Below are 24,798 nucleotides of genomic sequence, written 5' to 3'. Positions count from 1 at the left end.
ACTGCTGGCTCTGGCGAACGGAGGAGTGCTTGGGGAACAGGTGGAAGATCGTGCTGGTAGGCCCTCAGACGATCGGAACAGCGGAGGGATTGTTGGATGAATTTCTCCAACCCCAAGGTATCGTCGAGGGCTGCTAGCTGTAGTCGGAGGCTGGGCTCCAGTCCGAGCCGGTAGGTGGTGAGGAGAGATCGCTCATTCCATCCGCTAGCAGCAGCCAGAGTACGGAACCGGAGCGCATAATCCTGAGTGGACATGGCTCCCTGTTTGAGATGGTATAACTGTTCTCCAGCTGCTACTTCTGCATCTGCGCGACCAAAAACCTCCTTAAAGTACTTGGTGAAAGCTTGAATGGAGCTGGTTACCGGCCCAGACTGTTGCCAAATGGTTTCTGCCCACCGAAGAGCCGGTCCAGAGAGAAGGGAGATGATGAATGCGATTTTGGACCGATCTGTGGGATATAACTCAGGTTGCATGGTGAATATGAGAGAACATTGCAAAAGAAATCCATTGCACTCCTCCGCCCCGCCAGAGTAGGGCGCTGGTCGAGCCATGGGACTGGATGAGTGGGTGGACGGTGAAGAAGTGCTCGGTGCTGGTGGTGCTTCGGGAAGTGGAGTAGATGACAATAACACTCTCTTCATTGAGTCCACCAACTCTTGAATGGGATCGTGAGTGCTCATGCTGTTGATTGTAGTGGTCCGGTCTTCTGTTATGGGAAGCAGACGGACAAGGAAGGTGAGTGAATTATTAACAATGTTTATTTTCAACACATGAGCACATAAGGAGAACGGAGGAGAAGTGAGTGTAGTCCGGTTGTGCGGATGATCCTTGGTGGCAGGCTGGATGACTGATACTGAGGGAGACCGAATGCACACACCAGAGGGCTTGCGGGGAAGACAGACTGATGACAAACACAAGGCAGACAGGACACCGGGAACACTGGACGAACTAGGAGAGACAGAGAGCAGATAAGTACAATATACTGAGATAGAGTGTTAGTGATTACCAGGAGGTGTTCACTCAGAGTCCGCTTCGTAGGAACGAGACCGGACACTGAGTGAAGTGAGGTGTGTGCTTATATAGTGACTATGAGTGATTGGGTGCAGCTGTGTGTGGTTAATACTCAGGTGACGGTGATCGTTGAGTGATGCTGGTGGAAGAGCCTGGCCAATCCGTGACAATTATAGAGTCAAGTCCTTCTTTTGCTATATCTCTAGTTTTAAACTCATCTGGTATTACACTAGGTTGGCCATTGTGAACTTCTAAGTCAGGTGTATATTGTCACTTAATTCATTGCTTCCAATTCTGCTGTCTTTTTATGTCATTTTGCTCTTCGACTCAATCAGTTATTATCACTTCCTGTATTAGTTTAACTCTAGTACAAATCCCTTTCCATTTCAATGGAATGATGAGGTGTAATATTCCCCTTCCATAGATCCAGTAGTAGTCTGCTATTTGTTCATATTGTTGTATTAAGGGAAATCATCTTGGCAATTGGACATTTTGTCCAGTGCAATTACCAAGTGTGCTGTTAGCCGTCCTATCGCCTTTTTCTAAAACTGGCAACATTATATTCTTTATTGTAGCTGTAGCCATTTGGAAGGTTTGCATATAAACATTTTCTTTTCCCCACATTTGTCAGTCAAATGCCAAATTATTGCACAATTTCCTTTTAAATTTTCTCACATTTGTCGATCCACTTGTTTGGTTATAACATTCATATTCTAATTTCTTATTGCATATTTGTGGGAATCTCTCTTGTTGTTGCTTGAACTTTAATGTTCATTTCTTTGCTTTCTTTTTTCAACCTACCATTGTTCTCTAATGTAAATTTGGTGCTTCCTATAATATCAAGACATTGGGCCTGGCAAAATGGGCAGTCACAGTACAGTATACTGAATTTTGCACAATGTTTATAAACATAAAAATTTACAACCACTATAAGCTTTTTCAAAAGTGTTTGTAAACATATTGGGCAATTGAATATTTGTAATTTTCTAACTGTATTTTGCCCAACAATACCAATCATTGTTATTAGCTTCTTTTAAGAGCTGATCATCTGAGATCTGGTCATAGTCAATTTCTTTTAAATTGCATATCATTTTGATTTTCATACATATCCTTTGGGTCAATATTTTTCTTCAGACGATTGTTCTTTACCTTCATTTTGTTGTGGGATATTCACCCCTGTCCAAGAAAATTAAGAAGTCAATTGTTGGATACTCTTGTCTGACTCCATCAGACTGGGATAATCCTTTACCTTTGGAGAAGTTACCTCTAGGCTTTCACTCATCTTTATTTGCATCATCATCATCAGCAGCAGGAACATCTTCCTTCTGTCGTTCACTGTTCTGTTCCTGTGAATGAATAGCTTCATACATGGCAGTTAGTTTTTCTTATAAAACAAAATTCTTATTTGCCAATGTATTAGACAGGACATTAGCGTTCCATGCAGTGTTAAGTTCCTGTTTCTGTTAGTGTACATGTGAAAGCTCATTAAAGCATCTGTTTACACATCAGTCTAGTTTAATAATCCAAACTTAATCAAGTTTAGCATTTTCACATATTTTTAAAAAGAGCTTTGGCCCTAATGGATCTTCTTGTAGCTTTTGACCAGTCCTTGTGATTGTGCATGATAATTTCACTCTAGCCTTTGATTTATTCTTAATTAACAGTACTTCTTCAACATTTTTATTTATTTGTTTGCTTATTCATTTAATCACTTATTTAGCTATTTTTAATTTACTTTAATTACTCTAAATACTTTATAAATGCACATCCATTATTTGAAATTATTTCTGATGTTATTCCAGATGTAGAAATCATAGTTTTTCTTATTAGAAATATAATTAATCACCACAACCTGTTTTTAATCCTAACCTGTTAAGTAGTACAAACATGTATTTCTTGCCTTGTACTCATTTTAGTATAACCTCAAAACCCTCACTAAATGCTTGAATGTCACTTAAGGTACTGGTTGCTGTCCCTTTCCTCACATTATATTTAGCACAGATGTAACATGGGCAAAACTCACTAATCACTGCATTTAATAAGGAGACCAATCTCCTTGCTGTTTAATTTTTCCTAATACTTTACCCTTGATCAAAATCATGTGCATCTGCAATAAGTATACTGTACTTAGAAATGCTGTTGGTGCAATTATTCCTTTATGTATAGGCTATAGACTATGTCTTTTCCTCCCTTTCATGCTAGATTGTTCACAGAGATCTGTTTGTTGTTCAATTTTCACAATGTTCTTTAATTGAGATTGTAGCTCTAAAAGCACTATAGGTGACTTACTACCTCACATCCTGTCGCTTATTTACTTTCAAATCTGCTACAGTGTTTTCTTCAATGACAGACTAATTTATCTTTCATCACCTCAAATGCCTTTATTGTATCTGTTTTTCCTGTTAATTCACAACTGTATTTTTGCAGTCTTTCCTGTTTCATACATTTTCTCCAGTGCTGTTTTTTTTTGTAAAATTCTCTGTTCCATCAATGCTAAAATCCTCCCTAAAAGTCATCATATGTTTTCTGTATTTTAACTGAGCTAAGTCTATATGGAGATAATTAAATCAGCTACATGTTGTAACAAACTACTATTCATCATCAGATCTTCAGGCACTTTGTTGTATGTATAATTTTCACCAGCAAATGTAAATACTAATTGGTCCCTACCCTCCTCTGCTAATTACCTAAAATAAGCTGAACAGAAATGAATTACTTAACAATATTTGACATCAGGAGGAACATTTGTTCATAAAATGTAGGAACCTCAGCTGGAAGATTTTCTCTCATTGATTGTTCTTATAGCATATGCTTTTTACCGGCTTTAATGCAGCATAATTAAAAAACTTATTTAAATTAAAATCAAATCTTATTAGTTACATACACAGTCATGCCTGACTTGAAATATAATTTAAATATAAATATCCAATGATTTATTTCATATTATAATCACTAGGTGTTAATAATCCTACTCTCAATAAAACTCCAATATTGTTTTTATAATCATTTCAGCATTTTTCTTATTTTCTGTGCAGATGTGCATCTGGTTTAATTTTAACCCTCACTGTACTGGTTCATTTTCTAATTATAAATTCAAGTCCTGCAATGATAATAATTCTAGTATTTAACACTGCACTTGTTTAAATCATTTAACTTCTGAGCTATTTGTTCATTCAGATGTTGTATTCATTATTGTTTCTCTTTCTCTTGATATTTACTTCTTAAGGCAAGTCCATCATACTGATTGGGTTCACAGCTTTTATGTATTTTTTGTAAAATCACTGAATCTATCTGGTCTGTTTTGCTCTTTTTTTCTCATTAGTCCTCAGATTTACTTCCCAATTTTTCAGTTATATGGCTATATGCGAAACAAACTCTATTATATTTAACCCCTTTTTTCCCCCAAATCATAACTTATTACACATAGAGCTTCTCACTGTTGACTTATTCTAATGTGCTGTTCTTTTTTTCCTTTAATTTCTTCCTGCACTGTAAAAAGTATGACCTAGATCTAACTTATAAAAAGTGAGGCAAGTGGCTGCATCGGACGTTTTAGATTGATACAACTTCCAGTCTTTTTTAAGTATATTAAACACTAAAACATTGCTTAAAACAAATGCAACAAAATTAAGTTGAGCAAACATATATTTTTAAAATTACTCAAGTCAGATAAACTTACTTTTTTTGTTAAACCTAACTTATTTATACATTGCTATATGTTGCCTGTACTTATTTTAATTAGGTATTAAGAACTTTATTATCTAAATAAAATTAACCATGCATATGTCATTTAAAATGAATTCAATTGACTTCTGGCTGTAACCTCAGAAAATAAATCTTCATTTCTATATTCTAAGCACAATATACAGTGATTAAGTAAAAACAGATAAACAGACTTTAAGGTTAATAACAATTAAATAAGAATGGGAAGATGGATTAAAGACCATAACATTTATTCAATGTCAACCAATGTCCCTAAAAGTGACTACAAAACAGGCCATTAATGTGGCTGCACATACACAAATAAAAACATTAATAATGCCAGATCCTATTGAGAAATCATCCAAGACAACTCAGTAAGGAGATCTGCATACTTTGATGATGCATAAGGTCCAGTCCCACAAAGAGTCTCTGATATATGTCAAATAATGTATACAGTTTTGATGGAAGTCGAGGACATCGTTAAGTCCAAACAGGAGCCATCATGCATTTGACAAGTTTGGTAAACCTCTGACAGTCCTATGATTTTCCAAACTGTGTTGGGCTGATGGCAAATTTTTCCTGTGGGCAGCCGCATGCACCTCTGATTCCACACAACTCTATTGGTGGAGAGAAAAAAGAAACAGGAGTTTAGGTGGTTGATACTAAATAATATTAAATAGCTGAATACTAAATATCAAATATCTTAGATAAACTACAAGTGAAGTTACAAAAGTGCAGTGAGAATGATACATGGATGAAAGACCTTAGTTTATCAGTTAAAAATTACCCGTAGTTAAAACAAAAAAAAAAAGTTATATAGGTTATTGTGTACTTATCCCAGGTGTTTTTAAGAATCAAATTCTAAATAAAACTGTGATTTTATTCAGTGTAACAGTGTATGGTGTTTTGGTTGCCTGTCAATCAAGGAATTATTTAAATTTAGGTATTACATTTTCAGTTTATTTTTGCAACTTATAAAGCATAAAAATGTGTATGTAGATTGCATATTAAACAGTTTGAAAATGGTGAATATAAAATCTATAATTTAACTGTCATCTTCGTTTTGCACCAAACTTTGCATAAGTTATAATACAAAATTAAATAAATACATTGCCATTTTACATATTACATTAAGGTTTACAATACATTTTTGCTGAAGCTACATTTAATTTAATTTTCTCCAAATTTAATGTTACTGGCAAATGATAGTTCAGTGAATCAGTGTTTTCAGTTAGCTTTAGTAAAAGACTGACAGATAATAAGAAACTGCATTAGGATATTTTTTACTGTTTGTTCATTGCACACATACAAAAAATCTTCAAATATCAAATGCAATTCTATGGAGCCCACTATTGTTTGCAATTTTACCCATGTTTTACTTACCTGTAAATAATTATATCTGTAATTGTATCTAATGTTTTTCTTAACAAAATAAACAAAATCACTTTGGTATCTAAAGACCAAGAAAATGCATTTTAGAATGAGGTGCGCACATTTTAAATGGTTCTGTAAACATAAATGTAATTTAAGTTCAAATAAATTATAAATCTGTAATTTATTCACTTTGCAGTATTAACAAAAAACTTCTGGACTAAATCTCTAAAACCCAAACCTTAAGCTACTTAATGTTACGCTAAACACAAACTACTGTTCCATACGTTTCTGTATTTAATATAATCCTTAATGTGCTGATTTTTATTTAGGTGAGCTAGCCAAGTTAGTGCTAGCAAACTGCACCCACACCCCGACCGCCCACCAGAGACCTTGTTAATCCGTTCTGTAACGTTAGTTATACCTACTAAGTGTTTTAAAACTACTTTAACTTTTTTTTCTCAGGACTATCACTTTTAATCGTTAGCATGAACTAGCGTTGGTTAGCGTTAGCCAACTTAGCTTTCCATGTGAGAGCAGTCTGTTACCTGACGTTACAGTACAATTTACAAGCTAAAACCTCACCTGCCTAGTGAAGTCGGCAGTTTAGCATGACTTTGCCATTATCATTCGGCTACATTTGCAACTTACCGTGTTAATCAGATCCGCTGCTGCGAGCATTGAAGATGCTGTCTGGCTGCAAAGTGGCGGGCAGTGAAAATGGGGTCACGCAGAATTATTAAAATCACGTTTGATGAACAGACCTGCACACATCGACAGCTGCTCTAATAAATTGTCTGTGTCAACTCACTTTTATAACATTTATTCTACACAATAACCACATACAAAAATCTACTCAAATAAAATGCATTAGTTTTATTCAAAATATACTGTTATATAAAAACTGATATATTTTAAGTAAAGAAGAAGCAAATTGATATTTTTTGCTATAAAACAAATATAATTAACTAGATTGCAATTATTTAAAGTATATAAAACCAACTTTGTGAGTGTAGCACTTTTTACAGTGTACCACATGTCTTTGGACTTGTGGGGGAAACTGGAGCACTCGAAGGAAGACCACATGGTATGCCACAGAAATGCCACCTGACCCAGCCGAGGCTCAAACCATCAACCTTCTTGCTGTGAGGCAAACGTGTTACCCACTGCGCCACCATGTCACCTCGTCATCTAAATTGTATTTCTAAAATTAGTTATTTTTCAGCCTACTATGTTAAAGACAATGTTTCTGTGTGGAGTTTGCATGTTCTCCCGGTGTTCGCGTTGGTTTCCTCTGGGTGCTCCGCTTCCCCCCACAAGTCCAAAAACATGTGGTAGAGGTGAATTGGGTTGGCTAAATTGTCCTTAGTTCATGTGTGTGAATGATTGTGTATGGATGTTTCCCAGTGATGGGTTGCAGCTGTAAGGGCATCCGTTGCATAAAAACATATGCTGGATAAGTTGGCTGTTCATTCCACTGTGGATGTAACAACAATTGTTCTTAATTGTCCTGAACCGAATGTTTTCTTCAGCTTAATTACCTGGGCTGTTAATTTTTTTATTTTATTTTTGTTTTGACAGCAATAAATTAAAAGCAGTTGGACGAACTAATGACTCTGGTATTTATTTGTATGTTCTTGTACGTGTGGCGCTGTTGTGTTTTTGTCTTCAAATACTTGCATCAGTGTCACTACTACCTGTCTGTTGACTATCTGCTGAACATTTACAGATTAGTAGCCATGCTGTCTGTGATGTTGGCTCCTTACAGTCATTCAACAGCATTTCTTAGGTTTTCACTTCATTTTGATGGGCACAGTGTGACAACAGATGAGCTGATAAATGTACCTTAAAAGGCACCTATGGTAAAAAATCTACTTTTCAAGCTGTTTGGACAGACATATGTGCATGTATGGTGTATAGACCATCATATTGGGGTGATATAAGCACACCCAGTGCTTTTTTTTCAATTTAACAACATAAAAACGATGGAGCAATTGGAGCGGTTTTCAAACCGACCGCAACTTTACGTAGGAGTGCGGTCCCCCTGCCCACCAATATTGATCCCAGAAGCTCCCTGTGATCTTAACTAGCATGCGTTTTAGAATTCTAAACATCGGTTTCTATCAGGGTTCACTCAAGTCGACGGCTGGGCGCCTCGGACCGCTGCAGACTTGAATTGCCGTTGTGTGTACCCTAATAGAAACCTATGTTTAGAATTAAAAAATGCGTGGTGCGATGATTCGGAACACTTCATGTTTCTGCCCTGCCACAGAGAGTGTCTGGTGTGCCGTGTCGCGGCTTCGAGCGGCGCATCCGGTGCCTCAGTAAAAGTTTATTCAGTGTGCGTGGTTATTAGTTTCTGTGTACAAGCTCGGCACTTGAAACTAGCACACAGTAGGCTGTAAAACTGTACAAAGACACATATGATTTTGTACTCTCTGCTTGGTCTGTGTCCGAGTCGTACATGTACGACTGATTGCTGAACCTCTCACTCCTGCTCCTTCTCTGTCTGCCTGTCAGACTCTGTTGCAAATGCAGAGCGGGTGAGCTCATGGCCCCGCCCCTTGTTACGTTGGCGGGAAGCCGAAACTAATTTACATGTAAAGCAACACATCCATAAATCAGCGAACTGTGGACACGCCCCCAACATGACACTTTTTAACACATTATAATAAAAAAATCTGAATTGTGTTTTAAACTGAACCTAAACTGGCACACTCAGAAGAACCATATTATTAATATTAAATCATAAAAAATAGGTAAACTATGTTCCCTTTAAAGTAAAATAACTGTCTACTGAAAGTTAGGTTTAATGCAACAAATAGTTAATTGAACACTCTTAGATTGTACCTAACCCTAATTTTATATTTGATTAAAGTTCATGTTAAAATATCTTGCGTTGCTACTTATAGGCATCTGAAAGTTTACTCAAAGTCTATTCATAAACTGGATAACAACTACATGCAGACAATAACAACAAACATCTTGGTGGTCAATGTTCTGAAAACTTGTTGAGGATTTGTTGCATATCTACTAATACATTGTTGAACATCTGTAGAAGATTTGTTGCATATCTACTGATACACTGTTGAACATCTACAACCTAATTTGGTAACACGTAACTTACCAAGTTTATTAAATGTTGAGGATTTGTTGCATATCTACTGAAACATTGTTGAACATCTAGAACCTAATTAGGTAACACTTATCTTACCGAAAGTTTAATAAATGTTTACATGCTGTAGACATTGTATTGATTGCCTAAGAACATTTAAAGACAATCTACAGATACTATCCAGATGAAAGTAAACAGATAAGAACTTGAAAAGTAACTTACGGTCAGCAGACTATCTAAAGGGGGACCATCAAAATAAAGTGTTACCCGGTTCCTTTTCGTTGGCATCTTGTTGAAGGCATACAAAAAATCCATGACAAATGATTGCCGAAATGGCCCAGTGGCCGAGGGATAAGGCATCAACCTCTGGGGCTTGGGATTGTTGGTTCAAATCCCATCTGGGTTGTCTTTGAAGGTCTCACTTCAATTTGGGAGCAATGTTTGGTGGATGAAACACGGTAGCTGTGAAAACCTTCTTGAGATGTGTTTGCATGTCATTAACTTCCTGCATTGCCATGCATATTACCTATTATGACTAAAAGGGTAACGAGATACCTAACGCGAAAGGCCATTTCGAATCCTGCATGGTGCCTACAGAGAGGAGACGGTGTAAAAAGACAAAATGGTGCTTACATATAAAGCTGGTGGGTTGTTCAAGATCCGTAAACAAATCTATCAACCGAATCATTGCCGCTCCTTTTTTTGTCTGTATAATTGTACATGTTAGACTGATTTAGATCAGAAGTCCACTAAATGTTCATTAAGTAAAGTCACAGCAAAAGCTGCTACAATTAACATAGAAACATCATGGATAGCACAGCACCGCTGCTTTTTCTATGACTGTCGTAGGACTCGTCCGGGATTTGAACCCGGGACCTCTCGCACCCAAAGCGAGAATCATACCCCTAGACCAACAAGCCCAGTAGAAGCAGTCTGCAGTGCCACAAAAAATTCTGTGAGACCAATCCAATCTACTCTTTGTTTATGTTGTTTTTGTTACGTGTGTCAGAAACTCCCTGGAGGCATATTACAGTTCACAATAAGTATAAAACAGTCCAGTGGCCTAATGGATAAGGCACCAGCCTTCGAAGCTGGGGATTGTGGGTTTAAAGTACCAACTGGGTTGTCTTTGATGCAGTTCCTTTTAGGTTGACTGTGCAAGACAATCCAGTATTACCTTTAAAAAGCTAGGTTCATACCCTTAGGTCAAAAAGACATGACAATGGAAAACTCCTCAGAGAAGCTGTTTTGTCATTAGGTGTAAACATCAGATCGTCTGAATGCAATATGGCATAGGGATCCTAAAGAAATGTTTTCTGAGTAACAAGAACTTCCTGAGCCATACATCAGATATGACAAAGACTAGTGTTGACCCAGTGGCCTAATGGATAAGGCATCAGCCTTCGAAGCTGGGGATAGTGGGTTCAAGTCCCATCTGGGTTGTCTTTGTTGGGTTACATTTAAGTTGTGTGAAACAATTCCGACTGGTCTTCTCAAAACTTAGGCGTGATGATCTGAGGACAATAGTTAGCTTCGAATTCTCAGACTTGCTGCACACTTCAAATAAGATTCATCCAAACTTGCTTGAATCTCACTGTCACGTAACAAACCTAAATGGTTCCGCTAAGCTTTGGTAATGAAGATCTTGACTTCAAGTACCCCGTGTCTTTCAAGCAATGCTTGTGCCGCTTTTTACAACCTCAGGCCATTTATGCCCCAACTGTGCTGCATTCAATGTTGCCCACATTCAGCAGAAAAAGTCAACGAGCTACCACCATGCGTAGTCGTGGCCGAGAGGTTAAGGCGATGGACTTGAAATCCATTGGGGTTAAGGCGATGGACTAGAAATCCATTGGGGTTTCCCTGCGCATATTCGAATCCTGCCGACTACGTTGTTTCGCAATCCTCTTCTGCATCTCACAAACAAGCCCCTGTCACTTAGTGAACAGGCAGTTGTGGGTGAGCGACAGTGGTTTGCCGCGACCGTACAGTGATCCGTACTCTGTGTTGTGGCCAGAGAAATCCCAGTTTGAATCCCGGTCACAGCAGCGCGTACGAGCGGTGTGCCGTGATCGTATAGTGTTCAGTACTCTGTGTTGTGGCCGCAGCAACCCCGGCTCGAATCCGGGTCATGGCAGCGTGTTCCTGTTAACTGCGAGCAATGCTTGTGCTGCTTTTTACAACCTCAGGCCATTTATGCCCCAGCTGTGCTGCGTTCAATGTTGCCCACATTCAGCAGAAAAAGTCAATGAGCTACCACCATGCGTAGTCGTGGCCGAGAGGTTAAGGCGATGGACTTGAAATCCATTGGGGTTTCCCCGCGCAGGTTCGAACCCTGCTGACTACGGAACAGCCAGCTGCTTTTGCTTTTTCTCTCTGTGAGAGGAACTGTGGCTTTTGCGACGTTTGGTTGCGGGCCTGCGTGTTTAATCCCATATTGAGTAATTCAAGTCCAGCGACTAGTCGCAATTTAGCTTTTTTTGTAGTCCCTACACTCTGATGTTGCCTAGAGAAACGTTCAATTAATCGACAGCAACATCTTGTACGGCTCATCAAGATTGGGATTTGATAGTTTTTTTTCCAAGTCGCCCAGTCCGTTTTGGCTGTCCCTTTGTGGCACATTTTCCCCACTCCATCTGCTTCTGGAGAGTTGCTTTATGCACAGCTCTTTTAAGACTGATGCTAGCATAGTTCCAAAAGGCCCAGGCGAAATGTGCTTTTGGCCATGCTTTTGGACCATGGCTTTGGTAACACCTAATGACTTCAAGGTCTTTCACGGTGCAGCTCAGCAGTGGCATGGCACAGCTCTGAAACGCCGTTTCCTGGAGGACGCCTGCATCTGTTTTTTTTAAGAGGACGCAGGTCTGTGCTGTGATGAGAAAGTGTTGTTAGCCGGCAAGGGGCTTGCAGAGGTCCAACTCCGCAAACAGGTGCCTCAGCAGACAGGAGCCCGGATAGCTCAGTCGGTAGAGCATCAGACTTTTAATCTGAGGGTCCAGGGTTCAAGTCCCTGTTCGGGCGAAGGCCTGTCTGTTTGTCAGAGACCTCGTTGTTCTTTTCATATCACGTGGTGGCTGTCCATTGTGGTGTGGCCTGCGAGAGCACGTTGCTCTGAATTCAGATCATCAGCTTGTGTGGAAAGAGTGCCCATGAAGTTAGCTGAGTTTGTTGGATTAGAGAGCTATGCTGTCCCTGCTTCCCAGAGATTGTACGGAAAAGTTGCACTAGAGCTAGTGCACCTTCCTCTACCCCTGTTGACCCTGTGCTTGGTTGCCACCTCAGCAGGAGAGAGAAAGCAGACGTCTGTATCACGGTCACAAACCAGTGACCCTTAGTGTCCAGGCAGCTGCAGAGCTTATCGGTGAGCGAGCGGTGTGCCGTGATCGTATAGTGTTCAGTACTCTGTGTTGTGGCCGCAGCAACCCCGGTTCGAATCCGGGTCACGGCAGCGTGTTCCTGTTAACTGCGAGCAATGCTTGTGCTGCTTTTTACAACCTCAGGCCATTTATGCCCCAGCTGTGCTGCGTTCAATGTTGCCCACATTCAGCAGAAAAAGTCAACGAGCTACCACCATGCGTAGTCGTGGCCGAGAGGTTAAGGCGATGGACTTGAAATCCATTGGGGTTTCCCCGCGCAGGTTCGAACCCTGCCGACTACGGAACAGCCAGCTGCTTTTGCTTTTTCTCTCTGTGAGAGGAACTGTGGCTTTTGCGACGTTTGGTTGCGGGCCTGCGTGTTTAATCCCATATTGAGTAATTCAAGTCCAGCGACTAGTCGCAATTTAGCTTTTTTTGTAGTCCCTACACTCTGATGTTGCCTAGAGAAACGTTCAATTAATCGACAGCAACATCTTGTACGGCTCATCAAGATTGGGATTTGATAGTTTTTTTTCCAAGTCGCCCAGTCCGTTTTGGCTGTCCCTTTGTGGCACATTTTCCCCACTCCATCTGCTTCTGGAGAGTTGCTTTATGCACAGCTCTTTTAAGACTGATGCTAGCATAGTTCCAAAAGGCCCAGGCGAAATGTGCTTTTGGCCATGCTTTTGGACCATGGCTTTGGTAACACCTAATGACTTCAAGGTCTTTCACGGTGCAGCTCAGCAGTGGCATGGCACAGCTCTGAAACGCCGTTTCCTGGAGGACGCCTGCATCTGTTTTTTTTAAGAGGACGCAGGTCTGTGCTGTGATGAGAAAGTGTTGTTAGCCGGCAAGGGGCTTGCAGAGGTCCAACTCCGCAAACAGGTGCCTCAGCAGACAGGAGCCCGGATAGCTCAGTCGGTAGAGCATCAGACTTTAATCTGAGGGTCCAGGGTTCAAGTCCCTGTTCGGGCGAAGGCCTGTCTGTTTGTCAGAGACCTCGTTGTTCTTTTCATATCACTTGGTGGCTGTCCATTGTGGTGTGGCCTGCGAGAGCACGGTGCTCTGAATTCAGATCATCAGCTTGTGTGGAAAGAGTGCCCATGAAGTTAGCTGAGTTTGTTAGATTAGAGAGCTATGCTGTCCCTGCTTCCCAGAGATTGTACGGAAAAGTTGCACTAGAGCTAGTGCACCTTCCTCTACCCCTGTTGACCCTGTGCTTGGTTGCCACCTCAGCAGGAGAGAGAAAGCAGACGTCTGTAGTCGTGGCCGAGTGGTTAAGGCGATGGACTAGAAATCCATTGGGGTTTCCCCGCGCAGGTTCGAATCCTGCCGACTACGTTGTTTTGCACGTCCACTTATGTTGTTGTTCTCTTTTCTTTCAAGCCTCCTATACGTAATTGGAATCCTCCTCTGCAACTCACAAACAAGCCCCTGTCACTTAGTGACCAGGCAGCTGTGGGTGAGCGACAGTGGTTTGCCGCGACCGTACAGTCATCCGTACTCTGTGTTGTGGCCAGAGAAATCCCAGTTTGAATCGCGGTCACAAACCAGTGTCCCTTAGTGTCCAGGCAGCTGCAGAGCTTATCGGTGAGCGAGCGGTGTGCCGTGATCGTATAGTGGTCAGTACTCTGTGTTGTGGCCGCAGCAACCCCGGTTCGAATCCGGGTCATGGCAGCGTGTTCCTGTTAACTGCGAGCAATGCTTGTGCTGCTTTTTACAACCTCAGGCCATTTATGCCCCAGCTGTGCTGCGTTCAATGTTGCCCACATTCAGCAGAAAAAGTCAATGAGCTACCACCATGCGTAGTCGTGGCCGAGAGGTTAAGGCGATGGGCTTGAAATCCATTGGGGTTTCCCCGCGCAGGTTCGAACCCTGCTGACTACGGAACAGCCAGCTGCTTTTGCTTTTTCTCTCTGTGAGAGGAACTGTGGCTTTTGCGACGTTTGGTTGCGGGCCTGCGTGTTTAATCCATTATTGAGTAATTCAAGTCCAGCGACTAGTCGCAATTTAGCTTTTTTTGTAGTCCATACACTCTGATGTTGCCTAGAGAAACGTTCAATTAATCGACAGCAACATCTTGTACGGCTCATCAAGATTGGGATTTGATAGTTTTTTTTCCAAGTCGCCCAGTCCGTTTTGGCTGTCCCTTTGTGGCACATTTTCCCCACTCCATCTGCTTCTGGAGAGTTGCTTTATGCACAGCTCTTTTAAGACTGATGCTAGCATAGTTCCAAAAGGCCCAGGCGAAATGTGCTTTTGGCCATGCTTTTGGACCATGGCTTTGGTAACACCTAATGACTTCAAGGTCTTTCACGGTGCAGCTCAGCAGTGGCATGGCACAGCTCTGAAACGCCGTTTCCTGGAGGACGCCTGCATCTGTTTTTTTTAAGAGGACGCAGGTCTGTGCTGTGATGAGAAAGTGTTGTTAGCCGGCAAGGGGCTTGCAGAGGTCCAACTCCGCAAACAGGTGCCTCAGCAGACAGGAGCCCGGATAGCTCAGTCGGTAGAGCATCAGACTTTTAATCTGAGGGTCCAGGGTTCAAGTCCCTGTTCGGGCGAAGGCCTGTCTGTTTGTCAGAGACCTCGTTGTTCTTTTCATATCACTTGGTGGCTGTCCATTGTGGTGTGGCCTGCTAGAGCACGGTGCTCTGAATTCAGATCATCAGCTTGTGTGGAAAGAGTGCCCATGAAGTTAGCTGAGTTTGTTAGATTAGAGAGCTATGCTGTCCCTGCTTCCCAGAGATTGTACGGAAAAGTTGCACTAGAGCTAGTGCACCTTCCTCTACCCCTGTTGACCCTGTGCTTGGTTGCCACCTCAGCAGGAGAGAGAAAGCAGACGTCTGTAGTCGTGGCCGAGTGGTTAAGGCGATGGACTAGAAATCCATTGGGGTTTCCCCGCGCAGGTTCGAATCCTGCCGACTACGTTGTTTTGCACGTCCACTTATGTTGTTGTTCTCTTTTCTTTCAAGCCTCCTATACGTAATTGGAATCCTCCTCTGCAACTCACAAACAAGCCCCTGTCACTTAGTGACCAGGCAGCTGTGGGTGAGCGACAGTGGTTTGCCGCGACCGTACAGTCATCCGTACTCTGTGTTGTGGCCAGAGAAATCCCAGTTTGAATCGCGGTCACAAACCAGTGTCCCTTAGTGTCCAGGCAGCTGCAGAGCTTATCGGTGAGCGAGCGGTGTGCCGTGATCGTATAGTGGTCAGTACTCTGTGTTGTGGCCGCAGCAACCCCGGTTCGAATCCGGGTCATGGCAGCGTGTTCCTGTTAACTGCGAGCAATGCTTGTGCTGCTTTTTACAACCTCAGGCCATTTATACCCCAACTGTGCTGCGTTCAATGTTGCCCACATTCAGCAGAAAAAGTCAACGAGCTGCCACCATGCGTAGTCGTGGCTGAGAGGTTAAGGCCATGGACTTGAAATCCATTGGGGTCTCCCCGCGCAGGTTCGAACCCTGCCGACTACGGAACAGCCAGCTGCTTTTGCTTTTTCTCTCTGTGAGAGGAACTGTGGCTTTTGCGACGTTTGGTTGCGGGCCTGCGTGTTTAATCCCATATTGAATAATTCAAGTCCAGCGACTAGTCGCAATTTAGCTTTTTTTGTAGTCCCTACACTCTGATGTTGCCTAGAGAAACGTTCAATAAATCGACAGCAACATCTTGTACGGCTCATCAAGATTGGGATTTGATAGTTTTTTTTCCAAGTCGCCCAGTCCGTTTTGGCTGTCCCTTTGTGGCACATTTTCCCCACTCCATCTGCTTCTGGAGAGTTGCTTTATGCACAGCTCTTTTCAAGACTGATGCTAGCACAGTTCCAAAAGGCCCAGGCGAAATGTGCTTTTGGCCATGCTTTTGGACCATGGCTTTGGTAACACCTAATGACTTCAAGGTCTTTCACGGTGCAGCTCAGCAGTGGCATGGCACAGCTCTGAAACGCCGTTTCCTGGAGGACGCCTGCATCTGTTTTTTTTAAGAGGACGCAGGTCTGTGCTGTGATGAGAAAGTGTTGTTAGCCGGCAAGGGGCTTGCAGAGGTCCAACTCCGCAAACAGGTGCCTCAGCAGACAGGAGCCCGGATAGCTCAGTCGGTAGAGCATCAGACTTTTAATCTGAGGGTCCAGGTTTCAAGTCCCTGTTCGGGCGAAGGCCTGTCTGTTTGTCAGAGACCTCGTTGTTCTTTTCATATCACTTGGTGGCTGTCCATTGTGGTGTGGCCTGCGAGAGCACGTTGCTCTGAATTCAGATCATCAGCTTGTGTGGAAAGAGTGCCCATGAAGTTAGCTGAGTTTGTTAGATTAGAGAGCTATGCTGTCCCTGCTTCCCAGAGATTGTACGGAAAAGTTGCACTAGAGCTAGTGCACCTTCCTCTACCCCTGTTGACCCTGTGCTTGGTTGCCACCTCAGCAGGAGAGAGAAAGCAGACGTCTGTAGTCGTGGCCGAGTGGTTAAGGCGATGGACTAGAAATCCATTGGGGTTTCCCCGCGCAGGTTCGAATCCTGCCGACTACGTTGTTTTGCACGTCCACTTACGTTGTTGTTCTCTTTTCTTTCAAGCCTCCTATACGTAATTGGAATCCTCCTCTGCAACTCACAAACAAGCCCCTGTCACTTAGTGACCAGGCAGCTGTGGGTGAGCGACAGTGGTTTGCCGCGACCGTACAGTCATTATAGTGGAACTTTATTATGTAATCACTATATAATCTGCCACTATTAAAATATAGATTACTATTAAAATATACTGTTAAAACTTATAGAAAGACCTATATTCAAGTGATGCAGAAGAGACATACAAACATGCAGGGCCTTATAATTGAGGGCCTTACAATTGAAGCACAGCAGGTCATGCGCCAAAGTGAAAACATTATGACAGAGCGTATGCAATACATTTAGACAATGTATATGTTGAACAAGACAAAAACAACCCTCGTCAAAATAGCATACATAAGGAGAATCATTTAGAAAATATGGAAACATCATGATCATATGCAAACACATGATTGTAAGCACATGCTATGTGACCTTTAAGATATGTAAAAACAGAAAAACATACAGCCATTAATTAAAAAGCTAGGATGCTATTGGAGCCGGGAATAGGGTGATGTTAAATCATATCTCATGATACCTATGGATAAGAAACTGTATATAAACTGTGGGTTTTTGGACATTGAGGGGGAGAGAGCTCGATCGACCATCTCTGCTGTAACAATAAACTGCTTCAACTTGAGAACTTCGAAGACCTCAGCCTCTTTTTTGAAACCTAGAAGATGTTTGTCGAGATCCAGTGCAACTTTCCACTACACTGTTAACCGAAAGGTTGGTGGTTCGAGCCCACCCAGGGAAGAACGAATGCTTTTGCTGCCTTGCAACTGCTAACACGTGCACCGGGCAATGATCCTGGGCCACGTGCTGTCTGGCGTTACAAGATGACATCAGGATTTAGCAGAAGTTTGTTGTCCAGTGCCTAGATTGACCAAGTTACTTATTCCAGTTGACTTAAAATCAGCATCAAATGTTACACAGGTAGGGCAGGTATTGATCAAAACAGTGACTAGAATGAGTTTCTCCCTAGCCCGGCTAGCTCAGTCGGGAGAGCATGAGACACTTAATCTCAGTGATGTTAGTTCAAGCCTCACGTTGGGTGTTTCTGTTACCTTTCTCTCTCTCTTTTCGGCAGCTTTCATTTGGGTTCATCCAGCAGACCAAGTGAGACAAAGTTCAGCGTTTCTACCACAGTTGGTATATTTAGTCTGAGTCTCTGTGGCACAATCGGTTAGTGCGTTTGGCTGTTAACCAAAAGGTTGTTGCTTTGAGCCCATCCAGGGACGAACGAAGACTTTTGCTGCCTTGCAACTGCTAACACGTGCACCAGGCAATGATCCTGGGCCACGTGCTGTCTGGCGTTACAAGATGACATCAGTATTTAGCAGAAGTTTGTTGTCCAGTGCCTGGATTGGCCAATTTTTTTTATTCCAGTTGACTTGAAAAAAACATTAAACTTTACACAGGTAGGGAAGGTATTGATCAAAACAGTGACTTTCTCTTGAATGAGCATCTCACAAGCCCTGTCTGGCGTTACAAGATGACATCAGGATTTAGCAGAAGTTTTTTGTCCAGTGCCTCTATTGGCCAAGTTACTTATTCCAGTTGACTTAAAATCAGCATCAAACTTTACACAGGTAGGGAAGGTATTGATAAAAACAGTGACTAGAATGAGTGTCTCACAAGCCTGGCTAGCTCAGACGGGAGAGCATGAGACAATTAATCTCAGTGACTTGGGTTTGAGCCCTACGTTGGCTGTTTCTGTTACCTTTCTCTCTCTTTTCGGCAGCTTTCATTTGGATTCATCCTGCAGACCAAGTGAGACAAAGTTCAGGTTTTCTACAACAGTCGGTTTGGTGTCTGAGTCTCAGTGGGGCAATCGGTTAGCATGTTCGGCTGTTAACCCAAAGCTTGGTGGTTCGAGCCCACCCAGGGAAGGACGAATGCTTTTGCTGCCTTGCAACTGCTAACACGTGCACCGGGCAATGATCCTGGGCCACGTGCTGTCTGGCGTTACAAGATGACATTAGGATTTAGCAGAAGTTTGTTGTCCAGTGCCTAGATAGACCAAGTTACTGATTCCAGTTGACTTAAAATCAGCATCAAACTTTACACAGGTAGGGAAGGTATTGATCAAAACAGTGACTAGAATGAGTTTCTCACTAGCCCGGCTAGCTCAGTCGGGAGAGCATGAGATGCTTAATCTCAGTGACGTAAGTTCAAGCCTCAAGTTGGGTGTTTCTGTTACCTTTCTCTCTCTCTTTTCGGCAGCTTTCATTTGGGTTCATCCAGCAGACCAAGTGAGACAAAGTTCAGCGTTTCTACCACAGTTGGTATATTTAGTCTGAGTCTCTGTGGCACAATCGGTTAGTGCGTTCGGCTGTTAACTAAAAGGTTGTTGCTTTGAGCCCATCCAGGGACGAACGAAGGCTTTTGCTGCCTTGCAACTGCTAACACGTGCACCGGGCAATGATCCTGGGCCACGTGCTGTCTGGCGTTACAAGATGACATCAGGATTTAGCAGAAGTTTGTTGTCCAGTGCCTGGATCGGCCAAGTTACTTATTCCAGTTGACTTAAAATCAGCATCAAACTTTACACAGGTAGGGAAGGTATTGATCAAAACAGTGACTAGAATAAATGTATCGGAAGCCCGGCTAGCTCAGTCGGTAGAGCATGAGACTCTTAATCTCAGGGTCGTGGGTCCGAGCCCCACGTTGGGCGTCTCTGTTACCTTTCTCTCTCTCTTTTCGGCAGCTTTCAATTGGATTCTTCGAGCATACCTATTGAGACAAAGTTCAGCATTTCTACTACAGCTGGGTTGCTCTCGAAGTCTCTGTGGCGCAATTGGTTAGCGCGTTCAGCTGTTAACCGAAAGGTTGGTGGTTCGAGCCCACACAGGGAAGAATTAAACCTTTCTCTGCCTAGCAACTGCTAACACCTGCACTGGGCATAGATCCTGGGCCACGTGCTGTTTGGCGTTACAAGATGACATCAGGATTTAGCGGAAGTTTGTTGTCCAGTGCCTGTATTGGCCAATTTTTTTAAATGCCAGTTGACATAAAAAAAAACCATTAAACTTTACACAGGTAGGGAAGGTATTGATCAAAACAGTGACTAGAATGAACACATCAGAAGCCCAGCTAGCTCAGTCGGTAGAGCATGAGACTCTTAATCTCAGGGTCGTGGATTCGAGCCCCACGTTGGGCGTTTCTCTCTCTCTTTTCGGCAGCTTTCAATTGGATTCTTCGAGCATACCTATTGAGACAAAGTTCAGCATTTCTACTACAGTTGTGTTGCTCTCAAAGTCTCTGTGGCGCAATTGGTTAGCGCGTTCGACTGTTAACCGAAAGTTTGCAAACTGTGCCTAACACGTGCACTGGGCATAGATCCTGGGCCACGTGCTGTCTGGCGTTACAAGATAACATCAGGATTTAGCAGAAGTTTGTTGTCCAGTGCCTGGATTGGCCAATTTTTTTTATTCCAGTTGACTTGAAAAAAACATTAAACTTTACACAGGTAGGGAAGGTATTGATCAAAACAGTGATTTCTCTTGAATGAGCATCTCACAAGCCCTGTCTGGCGTTACAAGATGACATCAGGATTTAGCAGAAGTTTTTTGTCCAGTGCCTCCTCTATTGGCCAATTTACTTATTCCAGTTGACTTAAAATCAGCATCAAACTTTACACAGGTAGGGAAGGTATTGATAAAAACAGTGACTAGAATGAGTGTCTCACAAGCTCGGCTAGCTCAGACGGGAGAGCATGAGACACTTAATCTCAGTGACGTGGGTTTGAGCCCTACGTTGGCTGTTTCTGTTACCTTTCTCTCTCTTTTCGGCAGCTTTCATTTGGATTCATCCTGCAGACCAAGTGAGACAAAGTTCAGGTTTTTTACAACAGTCGGTTTGGTGTCTGAGTCTCAGTGGGGCAATCGGTTAGCATGTTTGGCTGTTAACCCAAAGCTTGGTGGTTCGAGCCCACCCAGGGAAGGACGAATGCTTTTGCTGCCTTGCAACTGCTAACACGTGCACCGGGCAATGATCCTGGGCCACGTGCTGTCTGGCGTTACAAGATGACATTAGGATTTAGCAGAAGTTTGTTGTCCAGTGCCTAGATAGACCAAGTTACTGATTCCAGTTGACTTAAAATCAGCATCAAACTTTACACAGGTAGGGAAGGTATTGATCAAAATAGTGACTAGAATGAGTTTCTCACTAGCCCGGCTAGCTCAGTCGGGAGAGCATGAGACACTTAATATCAGTGACGTTAGTTCAAGCCTCAAGTTGGGTGTATCTGTTACCTTTCTCTCTCTCTTTTCGGCAGCTTTCATTTGGGTTCATCCAGCAGACCAAGTGAGACAAAGTTCAGCGTTTCTACCACAGTTGGTATATTTAGTCTGAGTCTCTGTGGCACAATCGGTTAGTGCGTTCGGCTGTTAACTAAAAGGTTGTTGCTTTGAGCCCATCCAGGGATGAACGAAGGCTTTTGCTGCCTTGCAACTGCTAACACGTGCACCGGGCAATGATCCTGGGCCACGTGCTGTCTGGCGTTACAAGATGACATCAGGATTTAGCAGAAGTTTGTTGTCCAGTGCCTGGATCGGCCAAGTTACTTATTCCAGTTGACTTAAAATCAGCATCAAACTTTACACAGGTAGGGAAGGTATTGATCAAAACAGTGACTAGAATAAATGTATCGGAAGCCCGGCTAGCTCAGTCGGTAGAGCATGAGACTCTTAATCTCAGGGTCGTGGGTCCGAGCCCCACGTTGGGCGTCTCTGTTACCTTTCTCTCTCTCTTTTCGGCAGCTTTCAATTGGATTCTTCGAGCATACCTATTGAGACAAAGTTCAGCATTTCTACTACAGCTGGGTTGCTCTCGAAGTCTCTGTGGCGCAATTGGTTAGCGCGTTCAGCTGTTAACCGAAAGGTTGGTGGTTCGAGCCCACACAGGGAAGAATTAAACCTTTCTCTGCCTAGCAACTGCTAACACCTGCACTGGGCATAGATCCTGGGTCACGTGCTGTTTGGCGTTACAAGATGACATCAGGATTTAGCAGAAGTTTGTTGTCCAGTGCCTGTATCGGCCAATTTTTTTAAATGCCGGTTGACATAAAAAAAACCATTAAACTTTACACAGGTAGGGAAGGTATTGATCAAAACAGTGACTAGAATGAACGCATCAGAAGCCCAGCTAGCTCAGTCGGTAGAGCATGAGACTCTTAATCTCAGGGTCGTGGATTCGAGCCCCATGTTGGGCGTTTCTCTCTCTCTTTTCGGCAGCTTTCATTTGGATTCATCCTGCAGACCAAGTGAGACAAAGTTCAGGTTTTCTACAACAGTCGGTTTGGTGTCTGAGTCTCAGTGGGGCAATCGGTTAGCATGTTCGGCTGTTAACCCAAAGCTTGGTGGTTCAAGCCCACCCAGGGAAGGACGAATGCTTTTGCTGCCTTGCAACTGCTAACACGTGCACCGGGCAATGATCCTGGGCCACGTGCTGTCTGGCGTTACAAGATGACATCAGGATTTAGCAGAAGTTTGTTGTCCAATGCCTGGATCTGCCAAGTTACTTATTCCAGTTGACTTAAAATCAGCATCAAACTTTACACAGGTAGGGAAGGTATTGATCAAAACAGTGACTAGAATAGACGCATCAGAAGCCCGGCTAGCTCAGTCGGTAGAGCATGAGACTCTTAATCTCAGGGTCGTGGGTTCGAGCCCCACGTTGGGTGTTTTTTTTCTCTCTTTTCGGCAGCTTTCAATTTGATTCATCGAGCATACCTACTGAGACAAAGTTCAGCATTTCTACTACAGTTGTGTTGCTCTCGAAGTCTCTGTGGCGCAATTGGTTAGCGCGTTCGGCTGTTAACCGAAAGGTTGGTGGTTCGAGCCCACCCAGGGACGAATTAAGCTTTTCTCTGCCTTGCAACTGCTAACACGTGCACCGGGCAATGATCCTGGGCCACGTGCTGTCTGGCGTCACAAGATGACATCAGGATTTAGCAGAAGTTTGTTGTCCAGTGCCTGGATCGGCCAAGTTACTTATTCCAGTTGACTTAAAATCAGCATCAAACTTTACACAGGTAGGGAAGGTATTGATCAAAACAGTGACTAGAATGAATGCATCAGAAGCCCGGCTAGCTCAGTCGGTAGAGCATGAGACTCTTAATCTCAGGGTCGTGGGTTCGAGCCCCACGTTGGGCGTTTCTGTTATCTTTCTCTCTCTCTTTTCGGCAGCTTTCAATTGGATTCTTCGAGCATACCTATTGAGACAAAGTTCAGCATTTCTACTACAGCTGGGTTGCTCTCGAAGTCTCTGTGGCGCAATTGGTTAGCGTGTTCGGCTGTTAACCGAAAGGTTGGTGTTTCCAGCCCACCCAGGGACGATTTAAGCCTTTCTCTGCCTAGCAACTGCTAACACCTGCACTGGGCATAGATCCTGGGGCACGTGCTGTCTGGCGTTACAAGATGACACTGGGATTTAGCAGAAGTTTGTTGTCCAGTGCCTGGATCCAGTTGACTTAAAATCGGCATCAAACTTTACACAGGTAGGGAAGGTATTGATCAAAACAGTGACTAGAATGAGTTTCTCACTAGCCCGGCTAGCTCAGTCGGGTGAGCATGAGACACTTAATCTCAGTGATGTTAGTTCAAGCCTCATGTTGGGTGTTTCTGTTACCTTTCTCTCTCTCTTTTCGGCAGCTTTCATTTGGGTTCATCCAGCAGACCAAGTGAGACAAAGTTCTGGTTTCTACCACAGTTGGTATATTTAGTCTGAGTCTCTGTGGCACAATCGGTTAGTGCGTTCGGCTGTTAACCAAAAGGTTGTTGCTTTGAGCCCATCCAGGGACGAACGAAGGCTTTTGCTGCCTTGCAACTGCTAACACGTGCACCGGGCAATGATCCTGGGCCACGTGCTGTCTGGCGTTACAGGATAACATTAAAAACATTAAACTTTACACAGGTAGGGAAGGTATTGATCAAAACAGTGACTTTCTCTTGAATGAGCATCTCACAAGCCCTGTCTGGCGTTACAAGATGACATCAGGATTTAGCAGAAGTTTTTTGTCCAGTGCCTCTATTGGCCAATTTACTTATTCCAGTTGACTTAAAATCAGCATCAAACTTTACACAGGTAGGGAAGGTATTGATAAAAACAGTGACTAGAATGAGTGTCTCACAAGCTCGGCTAGCTCAGACGGGAGAGCATGAGACACTTAATCTCAGTGACGTGGGTTTGAGCCCTACGTTGGCTGTTTCTGTTACCTTTCTCTCTCTTTTCGGCAGCTTTCATTTGGATTCATCCTGCAGACCAAGTGAGACAAAGTTCAGGTTTTCTACAACAGTCGGTTTGGTGTCTGAGTCTCAGTGGGGCAATCGGTTAGCATGTTCGGCTGTTAACCCAAAGCTTGGTGGTTCGAGCCTACCCAGGGAAGGACGAATGCTTTTGCTGCCTTGCAACTGCTAACACGTGCACCGGGCAATGATCCTGGGCCACGTGCTGTCTGGCGTTACAAGATGACATCAGGATTTAGCAGAAGTTTGTTGTCCAGTGCCTGGATCGGCCAAGTTACTTATTCCAGTTGACTTAAAATCAGCATCAAACTTTACACAGGTAGGGAAGGTATTGATCAAAACAGTGACTAGAATGAACGCATCAGAAGCCCGGCTAGCTCAGTCGGTAGAGCATGAGACTCTTA

General features: G+C 43.1%; 20 non-coding genes across 20 annotated transcripts; 19 read left to right on the top strand and 1 right to left on the bottom strand.

Moving 5' to 3' along the window:
• Positions 1-10,047: 10,047 nt before the first annotated feature.
• On the bottom strand, positions 10,048-10,119 carry trnap-ugg (transfer RNA proline (anticodon UGG)). Its single transcript has one exon. It is a non-coding gene; the product is annotated as a tRNA-Pro (tRNA).
• Positions 10,120-10,569: 450 nt separating this feature from the next.
• trnar-ucg (transfer RNA arginine (anticodon UCG)) lies at positions 10,570-10,642 on the top strand. The gene has a single exon. It is a non-coding gene; the product is annotated as a tRNA-Arg (tRNA).
• Positions 10,643-11,464: 822 nt separating this feature from the next.
• trnas-uga (transfer RNA serine (anticodon UGA)) lies at positions 11,465-11,546 on the top strand. The gene has a single exon. It is a non-coding gene; the product is annotated as a tRNA-Ser (tRNA).
• A 601-nt stretch (positions 11,547-12,147) lies between these two features.
• Positions 12,148-12,220, top strand: trnak-uuu (transfer RNA lysine (anticodon UUU)). Its single transcript has one exon. It is a non-coding gene; the product is annotated as a tRNA-Lys (tRNA).
• A 555-nt stretch (positions 12,221-12,775) lies between these two features.
• Positions 12,776-12,857, top strand: trnas-uga (transfer RNA serine (anticodon UGA)). The gene has a single exon. It is a non-coding gene; the product is annotated as a tRNA-Ser (tRNA).
• A 957-nt stretch (positions 12,858-13,814) lies between these two features.
• On the top strand, positions 13,815-13,896 carry trnas-aga (transfer RNA serine (anticodon AGA)). Its single transcript has one exon. It is a non-coding gene; the product is annotated as a tRNA-Ser (tRNA).
• Positions 13,897-14,160: 264 nt separating this feature from the next.
• Positions 14,161-14,232, top strand: trnah-gug (transfer RNA histidin (anticodon GUG)). The gene has a single exon. It is a non-coding gene; the product is annotated as a tRNA-His (tRNA).
• A 128-nt stretch (positions 14,233-14,360) lies between these two features.
• Positions 14,361-14,442, top strand: trnas-uga (transfer RNA serine (anticodon UGA)). The gene has a single exon. It is a non-coding gene; the product is annotated as a tRNA-Ser (tRNA).
• A 601-nt stretch (positions 14,443-15,043) lies between these two features.
• trnak-uuu (transfer RNA lysine (anticodon UUU)) lies at positions 15,044-15,116 on the top strand. The gene has a single exon. It is a non-coding gene; the product is annotated as a tRNA-Lys (tRNA).
• Positions 15,117-15,400: 284 nt separating this feature from the next.
• On the top strand, positions 15,401-15,482 carry trnas-aga (transfer RNA serine (anticodon AGA)). Its single transcript has one exon. It is a non-coding gene; the product is annotated as a tRNA-Ser (tRNA).
• Positions 15,483-15,746: 264 nt separating this feature from the next.
• Positions 15,747-15,818, top strand: trnah-gug (transfer RNA histidin (anticodon GUG)). The gene has a single exon. It is a non-coding gene; the product is annotated as a tRNA-His (tRNA).
• Positions 15,819-15,946: 128 nt separating this feature from the next.
• trnas-uga (transfer RNA serine (anticodon UGA)) lies at positions 15,947-16,028 on the top strand. Its single transcript has one exon. It is a non-coding gene; the product is annotated as a tRNA-Ser (tRNA).
• A 602-nt stretch (positions 16,029-16,630) lies between these two features.
• trnak-uuu (transfer RNA lysine (anticodon UUU)) lies at positions 16,631-16,703 on the top strand. The gene has a single exon. It is a non-coding gene; the product is annotated as a tRNA-Lys (tRNA).
• A 284-nt stretch (positions 16,704-16,987) lies between these two features.
• Positions 16,988-17,069, top strand: trnas-aga (transfer RNA serine (anticodon AGA)). Its single transcript has one exon. It is a non-coding gene; the product is annotated as a tRNA-Ser (tRNA).
• Positions 17,070-19,748: 2,679 nt separating this feature from the next.
• trnak-cuu (transfer RNA lysine (anticodon CUU)) lies at positions 19,749-19,821 on the top strand. Its single transcript has one exon. It is a non-coding gene; the product is annotated as a tRNA-Lys (tRNA).
• A 413-nt stretch (positions 19,822-20,234) lies between these two features.
• On the top strand, positions 20,235-20,307 carry trnak-cuu (transfer RNA lysine (anticodon CUU)). The gene has a single exon. It is a non-coding gene; the product is annotated as a tRNA-Lys (tRNA).
• A 1,494-nt stretch (positions 20,308-21,801) lies between these two features.
• On the top strand, positions 21,802-21,874 carry trnak-cuu (transfer RNA lysine (anticodon CUU)). The gene has a single exon. It is a non-coding gene; the product is annotated as a tRNA-Lys (tRNA).
• An 883-nt stretch (positions 21,875-22,757) lies between these two features.
• Positions 22,758-22,830, top strand: trnak-cuu (transfer RNA lysine (anticodon CUU)). Its single transcript has one exon. It is a non-coding gene; the product is annotated as a tRNA-Lys (tRNA).
• Positions 22,831-22,928: 98 nt separating this feature from the next.
• Positions 22,929-23,002, top strand: trnan-guu (transfer RNA asparagine (anticodon GUU)). Its single transcript has one exon. It is a non-coding gene; the product is annotated as a tRNA-Asn (tRNA).
• A 227-nt stretch (positions 23,003-23,229) lies between these two features.
• On the top strand, positions 23,230-23,302 carry trnak-cuu (transfer RNA lysine (anticodon CUU)). Its single transcript has one exon. It is a non-coding gene; the product is annotated as a tRNA-Lys (tRNA).
• Positions 23,303-24,798: the final 1,496 nt, after the last annotated feature.

This window comes from Danio aesculapii, chromosome 4 (assembly GCF_903798145.1).
Source record: "Danio aesculapii chromosome 4, fDanAes4.1, whole genome shotgun sequence".
Lineage (NCBI taxonomy): Eukaryota > Metazoa > Chordata > Actinopteri > Cypriniformes > Danionidae > Danio > Danio aesculapii.
This window is presented reverse-complemented; position numbering and strand designations above follow the sequence as displayed.